The sequence below is a fragment of the Sprattus sprattus genome (assembly GCF_963457725.1).
Source record: "Sprattus sprattus genome assembly, chromosome: 1".
In the NCBI taxonomy this organism is placed as follows: domain Eukaryota; kingdom Metazoa; phylum Chordata; class Actinopteri; order Clupeiformes; family Clupeidae; genus Sprattus; species Sprattus sprattus.
Genome location: NC_137920.1, coordinates 73,812,106 through 73,835,408, shown reverse-complemented (window position 1 = coordinate 73,835,408; position 23,303 = coordinate 73,812,106). Strand labels below are relative to the sequence as shown.

At 43.0% G+C, this 23,303-nt stretch overlaps 1 protein-coding gene across 1 annotated transcript in view; it reads right to left on the bottom strand.

The window, feature by feature from the left end:
* The window catches only part of robo3 (roundabout, axon guidance receptor, homolog 3), a gene marked incomplete at its 5' end in the record, with an annotated part of 150,312 nt that overhangs the window by 66,936 nt on the left and 60,073 nt on the right, over positions 1-23,303 (bottom strand). The gene's annotated exons all lie outside the window — the stretch shown is intronic.

Sequence of the window (23,303 nt, the reverse complement as noted above, 5' to 3'; positions counted from 1 at the left end):
ATTCAGCCTTTGAGCTTTTGCATAACAGACAAACAAACCAACAGATAGATAAACGTGTAAAAGAAAGTTAAATGAGGAAACCAGCGTGACCGGTGAAGGTTACACCAGACTAGAGGCCTTTATGTGATGTGTTTTCAGAAAGTATGACACCTCTGCCTTTGCATAATACATTTTATAAAAAAAGATTTGGAACCTTCTGATTTTCTTTCATTTTTATTGTTTTTTGTCAGTGTTTGTTTTTCTTCTTTTTTTTGGCAGATAAGGAAAATATCTCAGAAAAGCCCATTTCTGTGCGAAATGTGGGGCATGTTGCATATGCATGACAGCTGCACACAGACTACCAGCTGAATACAATTACATGCTCTAAATTCAACAGTTTTCAAAGACAACACCAAAAATAAATCCATTTTAACACTAGATGGGAAAGGTGAATGCTGATAGATAATCAAATATCACATGAGAAATACAAATTTTACTACTGGTATTTATATATATATATATATTGGTTGTGATGAAAAGGGGATGGTTACCAGTATGCAGAGAAGCGGGTTTTTCCAAGTGCTTTGAAATTGCTTTTCTCCTCCTCCGATTTAAATGACAGTGTGTTGGTGGGACAATTATGTGACGCTGTGTGTCTTGCTTAGGCCCGGGGACAAGATGAGCTGCCAGCCCCCCCCCCCTAAGGACCAATCGCCCACACCACCAGAATGTCAGAAAAAACATGACAACAACGGGAACAGAATCTCCTTTTTTTTTAGCTTATAAGGGAGGAGAGTGGGCCAATTGCCTCTTGTTGAGAGCGAGAGCGAGAGCGAGAGAGAGAGAAAGAGAGAGAGAGAGAGAGAGAGAGAGAGAGAGAGGGAGAGAGAGAGAAAGAGAAAGATGCAAAGAGAGGGGGACATCAGAGTTCCATCCAGTTCCCCCCAACAGGTGATAAAAGGAGTTTCTGATTTGGCTGATAAGACCATGATGGCAGGCAAGCACATTTCCTAAATTAACACCGTCCTCCAGGGTAAAGCAGGATTAACAACAAAAGGTAAAACTTGTGAACTGATTCAGTGGATAAGCCCAGGAGCAAATGTAGGGAACCTAAATTCATCCCAGTATTGGCCATATTCCTTGTGTTTAAGAAAAGATTTCCAAAGCTAAGGCCAAATAGAAACATATAACGCTTTCTCTGCTGTTTAATATGGTTGTGAACACATAGTATCTAACTAAACGATAATACCTAGCTTGAATTTACTTATGCAAGTACGTATGTATGCCCAAAACCAGCATATTTTGTAGTAATAATCCAATCAATAGAGCTTCAATGTTAGGCTGATACTGGCGAAAGAGATTACTGGATGCAGGGATTTGGGACAGCCTATTCAAAGTTAATATCTTAAGGGGACAAAAGCTGTGGAAGAAGCATATTGTCACTGATGTGTGGGTGTTGAGTTGGTGTCGTATGTGTGTGTGTGTGTGTGTGTGTGTGTGTGTGTGTGTGTGTGTGTGTGTGTGTGTGTGTGTGTGTGTGTGTGTGTGTGTGTGTGTGTGTGTGTGTGTGTGAGAGAGTGTGTCTAGAGGGGGGGTCAACATAAAAGTGTCTGAAAGCTGCTTTATAAATATTACAGGCTTGGGTGCCCAGACCTGCCTTAATGGAGGCCTAATGAATAGCATGAAAGAGGAGCTAGGCAGGCATGAGCTAAACCGTTTCCCAGGATGCATCATTTCTGTCGGCCACATCCTGATGCCGGGGAACGAGCATGGCTTGAGGCAAAGTCTGAATTGTTAATGGACGAGTGTTCTTTGCATTTCAAACACGTTCCAAAAATATCTGACATATTGTCTGATTTAGCAGCTTATCTGTTTATCTTAAAAAGTTGATTAGACAAAAAAAAAAAAAAGGAAATGGTTTGGCATTCTAGATGCGTCCAGTGTTGACTGGTTTTTCAATGCTTTTGCCCTGAAGATACCAATCTCTGGTGTAGGAGATGGCTGTCACATAGGATGCATCTGACCTGAGGGGTGAGAGTAGGACCTTGCCTCTGCAGCCTTCAAAGACTAGCCACAAGAGATGGAGAGAAAAAAAAAAGCAACAAACCAGAAGTGATGTCGCTACTGGAGTTTTTTATTTTTTTTGGTTCTGCCTAAACAACTTCAAACAAACAAACAAACGAATGTTGCCGCTGCCGTAACAGCAGAGTCACCATGTATTCATCAGCAAAAACCGTCCCTAGATTCAAACCAGCGTCATCAGAACCTCTCCTGTGGCGCTGAGTGAGTAAGGGAGCTGAAACCATGACTCGGGAGTCTTTAAAAACATAGATGCCAGAGAGAGAAACAGGAAAGAGAGATCAGAGCAAAGTCAAACGCATTCAAAGGGACAGGCTTGTCTAACTGGCTGAGAGCGAGCTGCACACACACACACACACACACACACACACACACACACACACATACACACACACACACATACACACACACACGCAGACACACACACACACACACACACACACTTACACACACACACACATACACACACACACACACACACACACACACACACAGACACACACACACACACACACACACACGCACACACACACACACACACACACACACACACACACACAAGCTTGTCTAACTGACTGAGAGCGAGCTGTCACTTCTTGAAAGAGATGCGGGTGAGTCACTGTGAGACTCTTTTTTTCTGTAAAGAAGTCGTTCCTTTTCTTCTTTGAGTGACTGTCCCCTCGGCCAGCGCCTTTAAAACGTGCATGCACATCCACAGTCAGCATGCACAAGTCCGTCCTGGTGACGAAATCTGCACCATGCGCACCGTGCAAAGACCTAAAAGCAGCCTTGTCTTGGTGGGAAAGTCATCTCGCCTTACGCAATAATGGAGTGAGGGACTGAGGGGCCGGAAGAGTAGGTGAATTAATGAGTAAATAAAAGATGAGTAACAGATACCAGTATCACGTCTGTTCAAATAATATTCTTCTGCTTTTTATAACATTTCTGTCTACATCTCTATATCTTGTGTAGGTCCAGGTCTTGTTTAAATCATGTCAGCACTGTCTGACAATCACTTCCCCTTCTTGCAGGTAACAGGTCAAAATGTATCACATATTTTGTCGAGGAAAACTGGATTTTACCAACACCAACGCCACTAACAACTTCCCACTTAAATTATATTCAGATATGAAGGTAGTCTTAGGACAAGAATCCATTTCTTGCTATCTCCATGACAACAGGTTGTGTCCGCATAGAATGGTTAACGGTGCTTTTAACATCATTGTCTCCACTGTTCAGGCTTGTGACAAAGACTCAAAGGCAGGACAATACATTGAACAAGACACTGCAGATTTATGGTGCATGTCACGTGAATACTATCATTATAGTGAGAAAAACAACAATCGGGAAACTGAATGCTAAGTATGTCAGTTTAAGTTAAAAGGGCTTAGAAGCTTATTTAATGGCTTATTTAAATAAAACAAGTCTAAATTTACAGTAACTATTTCAGTATGAACAAAATAAAATGTTTCATAATATTCATTTGCCTTTCATGCAAATTGTTTGCCTATTTAGGCCTTTTAGATAAATACTCTAGGACACATAGAGTGTAAACGTATTATGAGGACCAAACCTTTTTAACTGTTTCTTTAGAATGCTATTGTTAAGGTGGGTTAAGAGGCACTTTCACCGTTTCACAAAGATGTTGAGGATCTGTTGGTATGCAAGGTGGGTGAAGCACAAAGGCGAAGGTTAAAGCCTAAGAAAAGCCGCAGGATTCGAACGAACGTTAACTTTCTCAAAGAAAAGCCGCAGGATAGCAACGAACGTTAACTTTCTGTTCTCCAGCATCTGCATACCCCCTCTCACCCCCAACTCGGTTTGTTGCTTTACGGCCTCCCTCCGCTCTCTCCCCTCCTCGGCCTGGGAATTGATTTGCAAATGCCCCCCCCTCATTTCCCCCAGTTCAATTGGGTAGCGGGGTGTCACCCGGGCAGCCCTTTCTCCACTCCCCTCTCCCTTATTTCCTTTCTTTGAAGAGAAATAAAAAAAAAAACAACAACAACAGCAAAGGGGCCAATTGCATGAGAATGCAAACTAACTACAGGCCACAAAGCCACGGCCCTTCAGCACCCACAGGCCTTTAGTGAGGGAGGGGGAGGGGGGCGGGGGGGTAAAAGTGGGTCGTTTTCATGGAAGGGAAGAGAAGGATATAAAGGAAATGGCTTTAGTAGGGTGAGGAGCTCCTCAGGACAAACTGTTTCAATCAAGTCGAGGCCCACTGCGACTTCAACACCACTGTGATTTCGACACCACGCGCGCGCGAGCGGACTAACAAAACAGTGCCACGTACTGCCACAGCACAAACTTCACTGGCAAACCTAAACAGACGCTTCACTGGCAAACCTAAACAGACGCTTTCACACCAACTTAAAGAGGAACACTCACGGTAACCGAAAGAGAAACATTTACACTTACGGGGGGGATGAGAGGGGGGACTGTCATCAAAGACAGACTTCTCACTCCAGTGTTAGCAAGGCATTTATGTTAGAGCACACGGTGCTGAACTCAAAGGACAAACACGAACACCAAAACACACTCCACTTCAGAATGAATTTTTCATCCAACGTAAAGAACAGATACGCAGAAGTACTACAAATGAAGAGGTTGCATGCATTCCATAAAAAAAAAAAACATTATTTGCCCCGCTGTATCACTTGACTTAATGTTCATCCAACGTAAAGAACAGGTACGCAGAAGTACTACAAATGAAGAGGTTGCATGCATTCCATAAAAAAAAAAAACATTATTTGCCCCGCTGTATCACTTGACTTAATGTTCATCCAACGTAAAGAACAGGTACGCAGAAGTACTACAAATGAAGAGGTTGCATGCATTCCATAACGTTAACTTTCTCAAAGAAAAGCCGCAGGATAACAACGAACGTTAACTTTCTGTTCTCCAGCATCTGCATACCCCCTCTTACCCCCTCTCACCCCCAAAAACCCAACATTATTTGCCCCGCTGTATCACTTGGATTTGGAGTTGATCTGAAGGCCAGGCACACACAGGCAGGCTGCCATAGCGGGAGAATATAGCAGATGTGCTTGAGGGGTACCTGAGAAGATGAAACACCAAGCTCTACCCACAATTCTATAGTCAATGCATACTGCGCTAGGCCTTATAGAGAGGGGGGGGGGGGGGGGGGGGGGGGTGAGGAGATGCTCAGCAGAAGGTATTGATTTTCTATGCAGCCTCAGAAGAGAGCTTGAGGCAGGGATGGAGAGGAAGAGCTGGAAAGCCAGATGGCAGCTGTCTCTGTACCGGCTCTGGTACGGGGTCCAACACATGCGGGCCACACGCGGGCCAGATCTGGGCCCGAACCCGCTTCCAGCATCAGCAGCTATTTGGTTCAGCAGTTTGATCCTGTGGCGAGACACACAGCGAGACGCCTGCAGTATAATAAGGCAAAACCTACTGCTGCCCTAAGATTTCTTAGGGGGTATCAGTCAATGCCATGGGGGTTTACAGCCAGAGACCACAGAATAGTTTATTTACAAGGAAACACAGACTTAAGGGCATGCTGTATAACACAAGCTGGTATTGTCATGAAGCCCAGTCTCTTTGGAGAATGACTAAAAATGAAGACATGCATGAAGATGGCAGCTGTGAATTACATTACGCACATGTTGATGGCGGTAGAGTCGAACCCTGGCCTCAGCTGTGCCCTGTTGCCAAAGATGTATGTATTCTGCAGTGTTTCTACTAATAGAGAAGACTACGACCAAAAGCAACAGCTCCTCCGTGTCGCGGTGGCCAAGAAACGTCTGCATTCCTCGGGATCACTTCCTTTCCTGCCTCCCCTTTCAGTTCACTTCCTGCCACGGAGGTCAGGGCCCACCCAGATCAATCACCAAGTTGGGCGGGTGGGTGGTAACTTCTAGAATGTTCTGTGAAGAGCACAAGGGGCTTCTCAGATACCCCTCCTCTGCATTTCATGGCCGTCGCTCAGAGGACAGTGGTGCTGCACCCAGGTGTTTACCCAAGATAATGGTTTATCTTTTCAGGTGCCAGGATAGTTTTTTGGGGGTAGGGGAGACAGCTTCACAAGCTTAACTAAGGACAACTTTAAGGTAATTTCACTGCGAACAATAAATGTATTCATTCGTCTGCAAGGAGCTACTCAGAACCTGCGGTTAAGCATTCAGGATGAGAGTTGGGTCTAGATACGACTCCGCTGGCTAGCACAGGCTCCAGATCAAATTAAAGATGGAAAGACGGTGGCGTTTGAAATTAATTAAATTGACTTTGCAATTCAATAAAGTGCACACTGACCATGATGAAACGCGTCCAATAAACAGGCCCGCACGCACAGCCTTCGCTTTACAGTTATATGGGGGCCAGGCATCCGCCGTGCATTCAAAACAAGGGCCGTCCTTCACCGCAGAGGTATGTGGCTTAAACACAGCACAGCAGTCTGAGAGCGAGCGAAAGGCTCACTCTCCTACAAAACAGAGATGAATACAACGAGATATGAAGGAAACGGAGATGGGAATAGGAATCCAGGACAGAAAACACACACTCTGACTCTTGCTCTCACTCCTACTCCTCCTGTTACTCCCACTCGATGTGTCTTCATGGTACACACACACACACCCGAAGGATATGTAACGCAGTACTGTTTCACAGGCTTACAGACTTTACTCATGGTATGACCGGAGAAATGCATTGTTTGCATCAAACAAAACTCAAAAAAACCCTCACATGATATTGTTTGAATCATCACTCCAAGGTCCCTCCACTCAGGTCTTATTGGTTTGGCTGCAATGTTATCCAAGGCAGGTAACAGTACTAATAATGTATGATGGCAACACCTACAAATACAAAATACCTAGTGAAACTAAATGTGTTTATGTGGGTAATATTTCAATTATACCTGCATTCTGTGAAATGATGAAGATTCATTTTTCATATTTTGGGGAGGTAAATTCAGAAAATGGGACATTGTGATTGTCTGATTACCTCACCGACTCAGACTGCATACAGAAGGCTTCACAGAGGGCTTGAATAATGAGTCTGATAAAAATGAATACCTCTTCCGAGACAGACAAAGGCAGCTAAATTAAGATTAATCAGAACTGTCTCAGTGCTTTGCTTGCCAATGAGAGCTGCATTATGGCCGATAAGAAATGTCCTTTAGCCAATTTGAGAATCCATTAATTGCGGGGCAACACAATTGGAGAGCCTATAACGATGTAAATGTGAGATGGATGAAGCATTAAGACCAGTTCCATTTACCTGAGTGGCCTCCTCGGAATTTTTAGCCCGCTGAAAAATCGCCTAAGTGTCACGCGTCTCGCATATACCCACCCCCCCCCCCCCCCCCTCAGAGGGTAGATCAGAGAGGCGTATTCAGAGAAAGGCACTTTATGCATCACTGTTAAAGAAATATGACAGCGACATCAGGTGAATTACCGTCTGTTCTGTTCGAGCTGATGAAAGACAAGCCATGCCAGACGAGCTTGGGATTGACCTCCAAAACAACACATGGTCTCATATACCACCGGGCGCACTACTGAAAACAAAACTGCAATCAAATATGCAGTGCTTAAGTAGGTGGAAAATGAACAAATAATTGTCCTTAATTATAACAAATTGCAGCTTAATGTGAAACATGTGTGATCCCGAAAGAGAGCAGGAAGGAGTTGTGAGTGTATGTGCGGTGTGTGTGTGATACGGCCGGTGGGAAGTGTATAATGACGGGGGCTCGGCTGACTGCCGTGTGTGTGTGGTCGGAGACGGTAAACCACGGAGTGTGTGTGTGTTTGGCGCACATCAGGCACTGGGCTACTGATGGGCTGGACACTGTTTGCGGTGTCCTTCAGAAAAACCAACACGCGTCAGTCTTCCCCATTTACTCGCCACGGCTGGCAAACACTGACACACACACACCAACACACACACACACACACACACACACACACAGACCAACACACACACACACACTCACACACATACACACACACACACACTCAAACACACAGTTAAACACTGTGAGGAATGACACAGTGCACACACAGTTAATTGCTCACACAGAGACTAAAACACACACACACACACACACCCTGTATACACATCAGGACCTCAAAAGAAAACAACACATGCAGCCAAACAAAACAAACACACACACACACACACACACACACATACACACACTAAACCACACATACTAAACCACAAACACTAAACCACACACACTAAAATACACCCTGTACACCTGCTGTGTGTACATGCGTGATGTTTGTTTACACGACACGTCAGTGCGAGGTATCCCAGCGGAGTGCCGACCCCACTCTGACTCAGCGGTGGGCCCGTCCGCTACACGCTCTTTATCGCTCTCTGCTCTGCGCCACAACTCCCAGGTCACTCACCGCATGTTTCACATCGTGCTTGAGCGCTGCCTCACCCCTCTCTAGAGGGGTCGGTTGGGTGTGTGTGTGTGTGTGTGTGTGTGTGGGTGGTGGTGGTGGGGGGCGCTGGTTTTAAAGGCCTTCGCTGACAAAGATAAAACTGAAGGAAAAGGGCTCCGCTGCGGCACCACCACCAGCGAGAGGCTGCCCCCTCAAGACGCAGTCCTCCTCCTCCCTCTGGCCTTTCACTAAATCTGTCAGCTCCCCACACCGCTTACACGTGTTGGAGACGGCAGACAGCAGCACTTATATGCCACGAATGTTGACAGGCAGCCGCCGACGCGGTCCTGTCTGGTGGTGTGTGGCCTTCTGCAGCTGTTCGGAGAGCGATTGACAGGCCTCACACCGGCGCTGGACACGTCTATCTATTGATGCATTGACTCCTGCCATTTCAGCCCATGCATGTGGAATAAGTGCTGAGGCTGAGCTCCGTAAATACCAACCCCCCTCCATGCGCATAACCTTTGGGTGAAATTGATGGGAATAATTTGACTCGATCTTGTCACCCCTATTGCATATATCAGGTTTCGAATGAAAGACTTAATGAGAGGGATGCTTTATATTATCACACACTTGGAACCCCTTTATTGGTGTATGTGAGGTGTAAGGTGATCTTATTTTATGTGAGGGGATCTTATTTAAGTACTGTGAAAACTGAAGACAGTAATTAAGACATTAAATGAACATTCAGACATGGACTATTCAGCTGTTGCTACACTGGACGCACCAAATCTCTCCGTGTCAAAGATTTGGACTTTGTGTCAGACAGTTCTCTACAAAAAATCCCCCAGAACATTGTCAGTCTAACCTCCCCCCGAGCCATTTGTTGTTTGAGGCCATTTACAATATTCTAAATTAATATTATGTGAAAGTCTGTGATAAAGTCTTGCTGCTGGTAAAAAGGGGTGTACGTATATCTACACACTCTGCAGCTTACACTTCTCCGCTGTTTCTTATCTTCATTCTGCTTAGGCTATCATATCCAGATTAATAAACAACTGCAATTGAATAGAATTGAATAGAATTATATCTATTATATTCTTTTCTATTCTAGCTTCATTCTGCTGCTGCTAAGGTATCATATCCAGATTAATAAACAACTGCAATTGAATAGAATTGAATAGAATTATATATATATTATATTATATCTTCATTCTGCTGGTGCTGAGGTATCATATCCAGATTAATTAACAACTGCAATTGTAGCTGCCTGTTCTGCTTCCCTATTAGGGGATGCCTGATATATCTTATGATGGATTATGGGTCTGTTGATGGAGTAATGGAGCAACAAGTAGATACTGTTGCAGAAATCGTTATCCCAATGGTCCAGACCAATGCCAATACTGGAGAGGTACTATAAGAACTCTTTCTGCCAAAGGGCCAGACCCATGCTTTTACTGGAGAGGTACTATAAGAACTCTTTCTCCCAAAGGGCCAGACCAATGCTTTTACTGGAGAGGAACTATAAGAACTCTTTCTCCCAAAGGGCCAGACCCATGCTTTTACTGGAGAGGTACTATAAGAACTCTTTCTCCCAAAGGGCCAGACCAATGCTAATACTGGAGAGGAACTATAAGAACTCTTCATTTGGCTACACCAGTCATAATGACTGGGTGGTCAAACATAATTCCCAACCCAACATCAAACCACGGTTAGTCTTAATTGACCTACTGCAAAAGGCTTAAGCACATCTCGCCCTTAAACGACAATAAGAGCACATGTCCCAAATGTCAGCCAGGCATCAGAGGCACTGCTTGAGGTCACGAAGCCCTGATGAAAACTGCAGGGGTGTGATATTGTGATTACTCAATGGTACTGTCACAAGGAACAAGAGGTAAATCCCAATAAGTAGGTCTGAGTGTGTTTATGTGTGAGCGGGGGGGGGAGGGGTGATGTGGTACGGATGTCGCACTGATGGTTATGTCCATGTGACCTTGGAGCCTATTTTGAGTATCCTGCGGGTTGTCACGACCATTTGAACGATACGGAATCGAGCCAGGGGCCGCGGCGGCTAAGCACTGCGGCTCACGCTGTCCCATTCCCATTCCCATTCCTGCAACCCCATTCATCGCTCCAAGGCCACATGCTGCATTCCCAGGGCCACTGTGGTTCCTTCAGCCATCCGTGACCATGAAGAGAAGCCCTGTTCTCTCTCCGAGTTTTTCAGGAAATGGGCTTTTTTTTTGTTTTAAATGCCTTAGTGCTTTATGACAGGATGGGAAGAGCGTAATTGCAGCGATGTTCCCGAAACACACATATCTCGAGATGATACTAAACTGCTTGTTTGGGAGCCTACGCATTTCGACACTGGAACTAAAACTGAACAAGGCATTTTCACTGATGAAGCGATACACGGTTCACAGTTATGGCTTCCAAAATCCTAAAACGTCTGAGATCTTTGAATTATTAGGATTTATACAACAATTATGAGACTGAAAGCCATTAAGCTCTAAAGGTTTCCAGACTCAATACTTTCCAACAACCTTCAGTATTACATTTATTCATACAATTCATCCTTACTTGTGAACTCTTTATCACATCCATCCAGTAGAACATTAATACCTCAGTTGTAAGATTACATTTTTTTTTTCCTCTAAAATATTTGACCACATAATTCAAAGGCTTCAAACTGTTGGTGTTTGATTGACAGCCAGCAGACAGAATCACATCATCCCAGTAGGCTGAAGTGTGTTTGCGTCTTGCCTCAAACTGACTGGCATATTACAGCTTGCTGTGTAGGAAGATGCCAGGTGAGAATAAGGACCTAATGAGTCACACTACCTGTGATGCGTCAAACATCCACGCTGGCTTCTCCTGAAGTAATGACACCCCCCCCCCCCCCCCGACACACATTTCTGGACACGCGTCTTACATTTCTATTCAGAACAACCATTGAATACTCCCCCTCTCCTCTCGGTTTCTCTCCAGGACAATTACCCATTCAACCATGTGTCCTCACCCTGTGACACTGTATCTGTGTCACTCAGGCAGGACAACAGCCCTCAGTCACTCTGGCTAACGACCACGTATTACCACTTCCTGTCGGGAACCCGGTGTCGTGTGTACACAGAGAAGTACCCCACCAGGGGGCAATTACCTGACTTTTAAACACCCCTGGTTCCTGTGCTTTATTTTTAATTGACTTGAAATGGCCATGTTTGCTTTTAGATATGTAACGTCCTTTTAGAGTGAAGGATGTGTTCAGAGCTGTGTGTGTCACATAAAGCCTATTTAGGGACAATCCTGTGTTAGCTAACAGCTGGTTTGGGGGCTGTTTCAGCTCACTTCAAAAGGAGCTGAACAAACATATGTCCTCCTTTGATTACACACACACACACATAGACACAGGCACAAGCATACACACAAATGCACAGACAAAAACCAGAGTACCCAAAGTAATGAAACCCCTTCACCACACTCAAGCCTTTTACCGTAACTCTAGCCACTGACTCAGCCCGTGCCTTTATCTAGTGAAGAGCAGATCAGAGGGGTTATCGCCCCAGACCATGTGAAAATGCCTGCTGTAAAATAAACCTTCTCTTCGGTGAGCACACAGCTCTGACTAGGCTCCGTGGCAGCGGATGAGTTACATTCGGTGCCATGAAGGAGGAGAACTTTTAATAAATCAAATCACTGACAGAAGTGTGCATAACCAACCCCCTGCATCATCCCAATATACCATAAAATGCCAGGGTGCATTGCAGAAGAATGGGAAGGACTGGCTTAAAGATGATGTTCACCAAGGGCCTTTATTAACGCTGACTAACATTACTATATGAGGAAACAGCTTGCAGTTCTTTCATACATGGCATTACTTATTAAGTATTCTGGAACATTTGACTGAATTTGTCTTTCTTTGCATGGAACTCTACTTCGTTTAGCTTACTTTAATAAGAATAACATGTCCACTGGTAATGTTATCAAAACGCGCCTCCTAAATACGCATTTAATAAGCTTGTAAAAACCTTGCCGTTCTTACAGAGATGGAAGTACCCCACAGCGTACCCCAGAATGTTGTTAGAGGTAACGTTTCCAGGAGGACAAGCTCTAGGCTACTGGGGTGTTAGGTAACATTCATAAAAAATTGAAGATATTATGAGTGTTTGAACGATAATACAATATTATAAGGATATGTCATGCTTTTGTACTAACGTTGAATTAATTGCGTAATACGCCTACAGTAGCCTGACAAAAGCCTACAGTGGTAGTCAAACGTAAACAGCCTACAACATAGTCAAATGCAAATCAGTTCCTCTAATTCCAACATTCATCACGGATACAAAAGCCAGGATTTAGTGGAACCTGCCAAACTACTTTTCACAACAAAGAACAGAACGCTACGCTACGCCGCACCAGTGTTCGATTCTGTATCTCGCAATCTGATCTATTGGCTACGCTTTGTCTAGCGGAAGGACAGATAGCGGAATGGGATAGTAGGCTTGTCTACATCAGATCTTCCCATTTTTAACTGACTTCATTGTTATACACGAGGGTACTGTATTGGGTACTCAGAGAGATGCAGCGCTGTAGTGGAGGGAATAGTCTGTTGATCACAAAAGTTTACTCTAAAAAACAGACCCAACCGATTCAGCTGAAAAGTGCGTAGATGGAACTGCGTTTGAGAGGAGATGCATCATAGCTTGGCAAAACCTTCCAAGTGAACTTACCTATGGTGATACTGATGAGTGCAAATAGTATTGGTAGAGCATATAATGTGGGATGAAACTCCATAACCTCCTTAGCCAGGGAAACAGTGGAGAAGAATATATATATTACTCCCGTTGGAGGAAGTCTGTGGCACAGTAAAAATGACTTGATATCCAAGTAACGAGAGGGAAACGAAGGAGCTTAGGCGACCGTTACAACTAGGGCAGCCAAACGGTACAAGTTTGCAAACTCAATTTAACACCTTCGTTAAATTTGTTCTTATTGAGTCGCAGCATCACAACTGAGCTACTTGGCACGTGAATGTGCATAGATGTCCCGGGAAACGCAACTCTCCAATCGCTTCGAGTTGTAATCCCGATCCCGGAGGCAGCAACAGCAGCAAGTAGTAATTTACGTTCGGTTACCAGGCTGTTGTCTAAATTATTTTTTGTTGTCCTTGATTCTTTCACAACCTAGAACCTTATTCTGAAACAGGAGCATCTCTCAAGAAACGTTGCTTTCTCCGTCATCTAAAAATGAATCCCATCCTGAAGGAAATGGTCCCCTATTTCTCAGTTGTTATTCCCATTTGTTGTTGCGGTTCCTCCGTAGGCTACTTGCCTCGCTCCCGTTTCATTGAATGAACGCGCTACACCCGCACCACACGCTCTGCTGCTGTCTCGTGGCTCGAGCCCACCCTCCGACCACCCCTAGTAGTTGCCCAAACAAGGAACGCTGCCTTAAAGGCACATGGACATGATTTACCCCAACTTCTTATTCTTATGCGACATGTTGAACGTATATGGCCTTGAAGTGGGCTAAAACATAGGCTGCTTTTAAAACTGTAGATTCAGAGTAGGCTACTGCCATGAACACGTAGGCTAAATAACAAAAAGCCTTAATTAAACGAAGTTGATATAACATATGGATTTAAATCTTGCGATATGCATAGATTTGATGGATTTCGGAACACATATCTGGATTTTAAAAATACATGAATAAATAGGTGTACAATATATCCTCGGTGTATGTTGAATAGTAGATACCATTTTAAATGTTTGACATTTTGTTTTCAATAGAGTATGAATAGGCTACATCATTAAATTCTAACCATGTCCATATACCAGATAATCCCCGACCCTGGTGCTGCAGACTGTGTGATATTATCAAATGTGAAAAGGTCCTTTAGACATGCTTCAGGACGGGACAATCTGCCATGAGAAATGACACAGCAGACCTTAAGTCCCACAGACAGCAGGTAATAACACGGAGCGATTGGATGGAATGCATCTTTCTCAAATAACAGGGTCGTTTAACCATGCCTGGCATTCATGGGATTGCATCTTGTAATAGCTTTTCAGAGCATAAACAAGGGGACCTTTAAATGCACAAGAATCAGTGAAAGAATGCTATCTCACAATGTTTCACAAGTAATGCGAGTCCTCGGTGGCCCCTGTTTCCATATTCCAACATGGACTGAACAGGTTTTTGCCTTGTGGATTGGAATTAATTCTACCTGTGTGTGTGTGTGGGGGGGGGGGGGGGGGGGGGGGCTGAGGGGGTGTGTGTGCATGTGTGTATGTGTGTGTTCACACGTTCATGTTTATGAGTGGGCGGTGTGTGTGTGTGTGTGTGTATACTCAATGTACTGATACATGCATAGATATTTCTTGTGGAGACCCACAGTTCTCTCCAGTTTTATACTCCCTCACGCCCCCCACTAATGTGAATACCCCTAATATCACCCCTGTGGCTCAGCCTTAACTTAATCGTAAAAATACTGATGAATAGACCTTTACTGTCTAATTGAGTAGGGCTCAGAATTTCCATTCTTAAATACATTTCAGAACCTCTATGATGGATGCTGGTTATTTGGGAATCCATAAAACACTTGCTGAGCCTTTCAGCAACCAATGAATTTAGCCAAATTATCCATGTTATATATATATCAAACAGTGATGACAGCACATCTCCAAGTCTCAGTGGTATTAAGGCTTTAGCCCTCTGAGCCACAGAGATATTTTGCATTTTAGATGTTGTAGTAGACTATATTAATATTTTGTGATTTATCGAATGTAGCCTCTAACAACAAGTCCTCATTGGATTTTCAGAACAACATCAATTACTGTTAACCTTTTGTTGTTGACTCTCTACATTTGCGTTCACATACTGTATAGATTTCTATGCCTGGGTAATTTGACTGTAAAATATCACTTAATGTTTCGCCTTTACGTGTCGGGTCATTAATTTAACAGTGAAATAATACTTTATGACGTGTTTTATGTTTAATTTGACTATTAAATAATACTTCCATTCCGCAAGTACTTAAAAATGTCAGATTTCTTGAGTGTTAGATACAGTGAAGCCTTAACTCGCCATGCATGGCCTTGACACAAAGATAAAGAAACAACCAGAAACGCTGGTACCTAAACATAGGGCTTGTGTGTGCATGTAAGACTACATTAAAACCATATTGGGGATGCATCAGATCAAACTAGCTACAACTCATAATCTGTGGATCACCCCTGACACCATCATTAAAAATAGCCCCGTAGCAGATTGGCTAATGAATGCATGGGCTGCAGATTGCATCTGATCTGGTGTCAGTACACCGTGATATATTATACCCATCAGCTTAGCATGGAAACTGACAAATCTGATCAAATTCTGGCCAAGAGTCTGTTGGAGGATTTAGACACACACAAACACACACTCACAAACATCAGTGTGGTACATTCAAAAGCAACAAATTGAATGGTAAATATTTATGAATTAATTTCCTCATGAATTTGTATCCGTGCTGAAAACTTAAAAGGGAATTTCAGTTGCATTGAGAAGCTTAAATGCTCTCCTTCAGAATGTATCCAATTCAATCTAACATAGTCTCTTTTCTCACTAAAAGTTTGATCCTGCTTTGTATAATGTTTTAATGGGAAATACCCAAGTGTAAATTGTTTCATATCACAAATAACAAGTTCCCCCTATAGCTACCCTTGATGTCCATTTGCAGAACCTGTAACTGCTAGAAGCTGTGATCACCATGGCGACTGACACAGTGGCTTAAGAACAGGAAACACAAAGCCTTGAATGCCTTCTTCAACGATGAATTTTACCAGAGGTCGAGAGGTTACAAACGGGAGGAATGAACATGGGAAACTAAAGACACAGTCTAAGCTTCAAATGTGACATAAATCAAAAAAAAAGGGGGGGAAAATGGAGATTGTTGAGTGTTCATGCTTTGATCTGCGACTCAACCTGCCTGCCTTGATGGGGAGATGCATAGGAACAAAGCACTTTCCCCGAAATGTGTAGGAACAAAAAAAACGCTAATAGAGGTTTTATAATTCTGTTTTCCCCTTTTAAATTTCATGACGAATAATTCAATTATTTGAAGTTTACCTCAGCCACCTGCTAAAACCAGGCGTATCCCTTTAAGATGCATGGATTTCAGTATAGATTAATTGATTAAATGGTTGCCACCACAAAATGAGAGTGTATCTCGGCATTGATCCGCCTCACGATGAGATTGCCTTCTATCCATCCTCCCACGGGATACAAGCACACATTTCTACGCCCAATTTCCTGTTTCTTCCCACATTTAGCTTTTGACACTCCTTCTGTCTCTCTGCCCCCCCCCCCCCACTCCTTTCCCCTCTTTCTTTTTTTTCTCCTCTTCCTTTCTTTCTTTCCTTCCTTCTCTCCTTCTTTTCCCTCTCTCTCAGCCCTTTCTTTCTTAATCCGTCTCTCTCTCTCTCTCTCTCTCTCTTTCCTTTGCTCAGCTTTCTCATTCTTCGTCTTCTGCCAGAGGCCCTGTTAATTGTCAAGCTGTGGGGGTGAGAGTGAATCCCTCTCTACTGTTTCGGCTACTGGTATGGATATTCTGCCCAGAGCTGACACACCAGTCTGCAGATACACGGGGCTGCCATTACCTTCTTCTTCCAGTCACACACACATATGCAGTGATAAGGCAGACAGCACAGCGGGCCTGGCATCAAGCAGCTCATCTTTAAAAAGAGGGCTTTTTGCTGCTCCACACCATCAGTACATAGATAGATAATAAGGCAGTGTGTGTGTGTGTGTGTGTGTGTGTGTGTGTGTGTGTGTGTGTGTGTGTGTGTGTGTGTGTGTGTGTGTGTGTGTGTGTGCTTGTGCTTGTAAGTGTGTGTGTTTGTGTGAATGGATCATTACAGGGTCGTTCGTGTTTTTCAAAGCAGAGCAGGTGTTAGCGGAGATTCGTTAGTGAGCTGCCTGGGTATTCACATTTCCGTTTCTTCCTCATTTACAGTTTTCAAGAAAACATAAACAAACACATCAACAGCGCCATTATTCTTCCATCATTATATTTGGATTGTTTTCCATAACCATTATTTATCGGTAGGCTTTTTCTTATTTTTGATTTCATTTAATTTCAATTAGGGACAAGCTGCACCTTTAAAACTCCCTGTAGCAAAACCAGAGCACACAGTGGTAACTCCCTAAAGCTCCCCGAGACTGGGCCGGTCCATCCTAATGACACGCTTAGCATCCTCCCCCCCCCGCCCCAACTTTCGCAGGGAAAATTGGACTTCCCAATCATTTGATCTCCCAGGAGATGGAATGACTCTTCCAATTCCAGGCTCCTCTGTGCCGGATTTCCAGAGGGATGATGACAGCAATCGCAGCCAACACCAGCTAACCCCCCTTCACCGGCCCTGCCAGACATGGTTTAGGATATCCCATTTTCTGGTAACACAAAGGTCTAAGTTGGTGCTAGCGCCTCCGCGTGCCGTTGTAGTACACATCACAGAGAGTTATCTGCAGCATCCATCCTGGTGAGCACACAGCGTGCCGTGGTGCCTGAAACTATACATGTCTGTTTTGCATATTCTATATTCTAATGAAGAAAATAAAACACTCCGCACCATGCATGTTGTGGTTTACTCTGTCAGATTTAATTCCGACTCCATGTATGTAATTGCAACTGACATACTAATTTTTATAATTTGTATAGTTGCATTATATTTATATAATTTCGCACTCACTGGGAAAGGTTACATTACCTCATAAAAAAGGAGCTTTGTTTAGTATGTTGGAGCCAAGCGACTCTGTAATTATGACCACCGCTACACGTAGGCTGGAGGCAGGGGCGGACTGGGGGGAAAAAGTGGCCCGGGAGTTACTGTCAGACCGGCCCACTCAATACACGGCGCGCGGCCCACTAAGTACACAGCGCGCTGCCCACTCAGTAAACACCGCATTGCCCACTCGATGGATCGCACGTATCGGTTAGTGGCCTACTGGGAAAAATACCCATACACTTAACATTATTTTGGTTGATTACAAAGAAATGACATCATATATGCCTAATAACATTTGGATCCACCAATTTGCCTGGATGGACACATGGAATAAAATGATACTGGCTATTGTAACACTCCAAGGTAGGTATAGTAGGTAGGTATAGTTTGCAAGATGAATAGTATCAGATCAGATCAGATGGTTATCAGATCAGATGGTTATATGTATAACTACAAAGCCTATTGGTAAGTACACTCAAAGCGTATTAGATAAATATACTTGAAATTAGTGCTGTCAAACTATTACAATATTTAATCGCAATTTTTTGTCTATTATAAATGTCCCTTCATTTATTTTGTATCCATTTATCCATGTTTTATTCCAGAATCATCTATCTAGATAACATATTAACATTGTTTATAATGTAAGTGTTATGAAACGCAAGCTTTACTTGGCCAATTCAACACCTTTAGATAACATATTAACAATCTAGATAACATATTAACATTGTTTATAATGTAAGTGTTGGTGTAACACAGTGATTTTAGCATAACAAACTAGCTGGTTAACTTATTTGACACAAGTTACAGTATTAGAAATGATAAGATTGCCCTATTTACAACTACCACCATGCATAGCTTGCTCATCGATTGTAAGCAAGTGACTACGGCTAACATGCTAAAATAGATAATCTCGATGTTGACAACAGCTTGCTTATTTTACCAGATCATAACGGTCTCAATTTAAGACATACCGTTAGCTAGGCTTGCTGTAGGGAACGTTACCTCATCTGTGAATAGCAAGCTAACATTTAGCAAGGTCAACGCCACATCTTACCTTATCACTGTCACCAGTCAGTGGTTTTCCAAATAAAATGTAGGCTAGAGTAATTGACATTTAATAACACCTAAAACTAAATCAGACTGACGGAAGAGATTGACAGAGGCAGCAGCAAGCTGTGCCTCATCCGTGTTAAGGGCTAGGGCTGACTGCACACGTCAATACAGTTGCGTGCCCTGGCTGCCTGGGCGTGTTGCGTGTATGTATGCAAATCCAAATGTAAGAATCCCAGAATCCTCTACCCCAATCGGCACAGCTGAGAACACTTCGGCTGTGTAAGAACCAATTTCCAGGTGTTCATTAATAACGTAGAGATATGGTCTTACGTTGAACTTCCGAGGTCCGTAAAACACATTTAAGAAGTAACGTAAAAAAAAAAAAAAAAAAAAAATCGAAAAATAGTCACCATAGGTGTGAAGACAGATTGCAAATAGGAGTATAAAGTTCAGTCAGTGCATCTCAGAAGTTATATTCCTTAGAGAAAACTGCATTAATGTTGTCTTCAGGAGACTTGTAAGATATTGTACTGGTATGCGCTGCGATTGAGCCTGATGGCGGTGGGCCGGTTGATGATGATATTGGGCTGGTGTTTTGGGCCATCGGCCCACCGGGGATTTCCCCGGTATTCCCGATGGCCAGTCCGCCCCTGGCTGGAGGTCATAAAGTGTTTTTTTTTCCCCACTAATTTCTGCTGGACGATATTATATACTTAGACTTCAAAAATCCACATGAAACTTGATATTGCTGTAGCCCCACATGGCTGATACTAAATGGAAGATTTGTGTCCCTAGATGTGTGTTTCACTTTTTGGGAAATAGCTCAAAAATAGCTTTGCCAAGAATGATCACATTTGAATTGCAAGCTGGCCTCTTGGAGACATATTACACTAGCTTATTACAATTTATTTCTGGAGTGGTGCCACTTACTGAATAATGTTCAAAGCATAAATGTAGCACTTCACTTGCCAATATCTTGGAATATCATGACGAAATGTGACACCTTGCATCACTACCACAGTCTTTAGACGCACGCCAGATTTCATGACATTTCATCCGTAGGGGGTGCTTCCACTGACACATTTCAATATCTCAAAAAGTTTAACTTAAGTTAAAATGTTGAAATTTAGTGCGCTTACACCCGGCCACAATAACTCCATTCTCATAAAGTTCCATTTAGCAAAATGGCCACCAACAGCCAATACAAATTCAGCAGCCAATATACAACTGTATCAATGACTTATCTTACTGAAATTTCATTGGCATATTCATAATGGCAAATCTGTGTACTCGTATAGTGCATGCTAAGATCACATTCAGATCATGGAAAAATGACACTGATTCTGATGGAGGAGCAGGAACATTCTGAATGCTAAGATCACGTTCAGATCATGGAATAATGACACTGATGCTGGTGGAGAGGCAGGAACATTCTGAATGCTAAGATCACGTTCAGATCATGGAATAATGACACTGATTCTGATGGAGGAGTAGGAACATTCTGAATGCTAAGATCACGTTCAGATTATGGAATAATGATACTGATGCTATTGGAGAGGCAGGAACATTCTGAATGCTAAGATCACGTTCAGATCATGGAAAAATGACACTGATTGTGGTGGAGGAGCAAGAACATTCTGAATGCTAAGATCACATTCAGATCATGGAATAATGACACTGATGCTATAAGAGAGGAGGGAACATTCTGAATGCTAAGATCACGTTCAGATCATGGAATAATGACACTGATGCTATAAGAGAGGAGGGAACATTCTGAATGCTAAGATCACGTTCAGATCATGGAAAAATGACACTGATGCTGGTGGAGAGGCAGGAACATTCTGAATGCTAAGATCACGTTCAGATCATGGAATAATGATACTGATGCTATTGGAGAGGAGGGAACATTCTGAATGCTAAGATCACGTTCAGATCATGGAATAATGACACTGATGCTATAAGAGAGGAGGGAACATTCTGAATGCTAAGATCACGTTCAGATCATGGAATAATGACACTGATGCTATAAGAGAGGAGGGAACATTCTGAATGCTAAGATCACGTTCAGATCATGGAAAAATGACACTGATGCTGGTGGAGAGGCAGGAACATTCTGAATGCTAAGATCACGTTCAGATCATGGAATAATGATACTGATGCTATTGGAGAGGAGGGAACATTCTGAATGCTAAGATCACGTTCAGATCATGGAATAATGACACTGATGCTATAAGAGAGGAGGGAACATTCTGAATGCTAAGATCATGTTCAGATCATGGAATAATGACACTGATGCTATAAGAGAGGAGGGAACATTCTGAATGCTAAGATCGCGTTCAGATCATGGAATAATGACACTGATGCTATAAGAGAGGAGGGAACATTCTGAATGCTAAGATCACGTTCAGATCATGGAATAATGACACTGATGCTATAAGAGAGGAGGGAACATTCTGAATGCTAAGATCACGTTCAGATCATGGAATAATGACACTGATGCTATAAGAGAGGAGGGAACATTCTGAATGCTAAGATCACGTTCAGATCATGGAATAATGACACTGATGCTATAAGAGAGGAGGGAACATTCTGAATGCTAAGATCATGTTCAGATCATGGAATAATGATACTGATGCTATAAGAGAGGAGGGAACATTCTGAATGCTAAGATCACGTTCAGATCATGGAATAATGATACTGATGCTATAAGAGAGGAGGGAACATTCTGAATGCTAAGATCACGTTCAGATCATGGAATAATGATACTGATGCTGGTGGAGAGGAGGGAACATTCCTGGAGGTTGTTTAGAGCAGAGGGAAGGGGCCAGGGGACTCAGAAGGGTGTTTTGCCAACCAGCGTCCCTCGGAGTGAACCCACAGTGACAGACTGGGTAAACAACGTGCAAGTGAACAGACTAAATATAAACCCGTCTGGGGCATCCTAGCCCACCACTGCGCTGTGAGGTGCCCTTACTCACACACACACACACACACACACACACACACACACACACACACACACACACACACACACACATTCTCACACACAGAAAAACACACACACACACACACACACACGTGCAAATTTAGTGCCACTTAACACCCTTAGTTAGTTTACTTCCCAGAAAACAGCTGGCTTGTACTAACACAATGGCTTGCTAAAGTATTCATTTATACAGTATTCAAATATTCAAACATGGTAAAAGGTTTTTTTGGTCGTATGAGAGCAAAATTCTGAGCTTTTTGGCCAATAATCATATTTGGTGTAAATCCAACACTGCCAATGCATGAAGAATCACCATGCCAGTTACTGCAGTGGTATGGGATAGTTCCAGACTGCAGAATCTGGGAAACTTCTTTAGAATTGAAGGGAGGATGAATGGAAATAAAATCCACACAAGATCACAAGAAAACCTGTTGCCATCTTTTGTTAAAACTAACACTGGGGAGAAGGATTACCTGCCAGTAGGTACTCAAGGCACAAGGCTGAAGCAACACTGGAGCTTAAAAACAGTCAAGTGAATATTCTAGAATGGCTCAGTCAAAGCCCTGATCAACATCCTACTGAGAATCTGTGGCACTACAGTCTAAGACCGCCTTCCCATCAACCTAGATATTCTACATAAATTCTACCAAAAAAGAATGGGGAAAAACACAGCAGAACGATGAACAATCCCGATACTGTCTCCCTTCAGAAGACTTAAGGATGCTATTGCAGCCAGGGAGCTCTGTACTAAATATCATTATACAACCTTTATGTGTAGGGCTTGAATATTTTAGTTTTTAGTTCATTTATTTGTAATTTTAGTAGACAAATAACTTATTTCGTCTTTAGGAAATGTACTACAAAATAAGACAATACCAATGCCGTGACACCACTGATTGTGAAAATCTATGTAAGTAGCTTATCTTTTGTTATCGTGAAAATCGTGACAGTGTTGTTGACTTTCAGGAGGGTTGAATACTTGAAAGCCTCAGTCCAGTCCAGTCTCATCCCAGATCTGATTCTGCACCCACATCAGATCAACAGTGTCTCCTACAGTCTACTGCCGGTTATGGTCTGCATTTGTGCTAT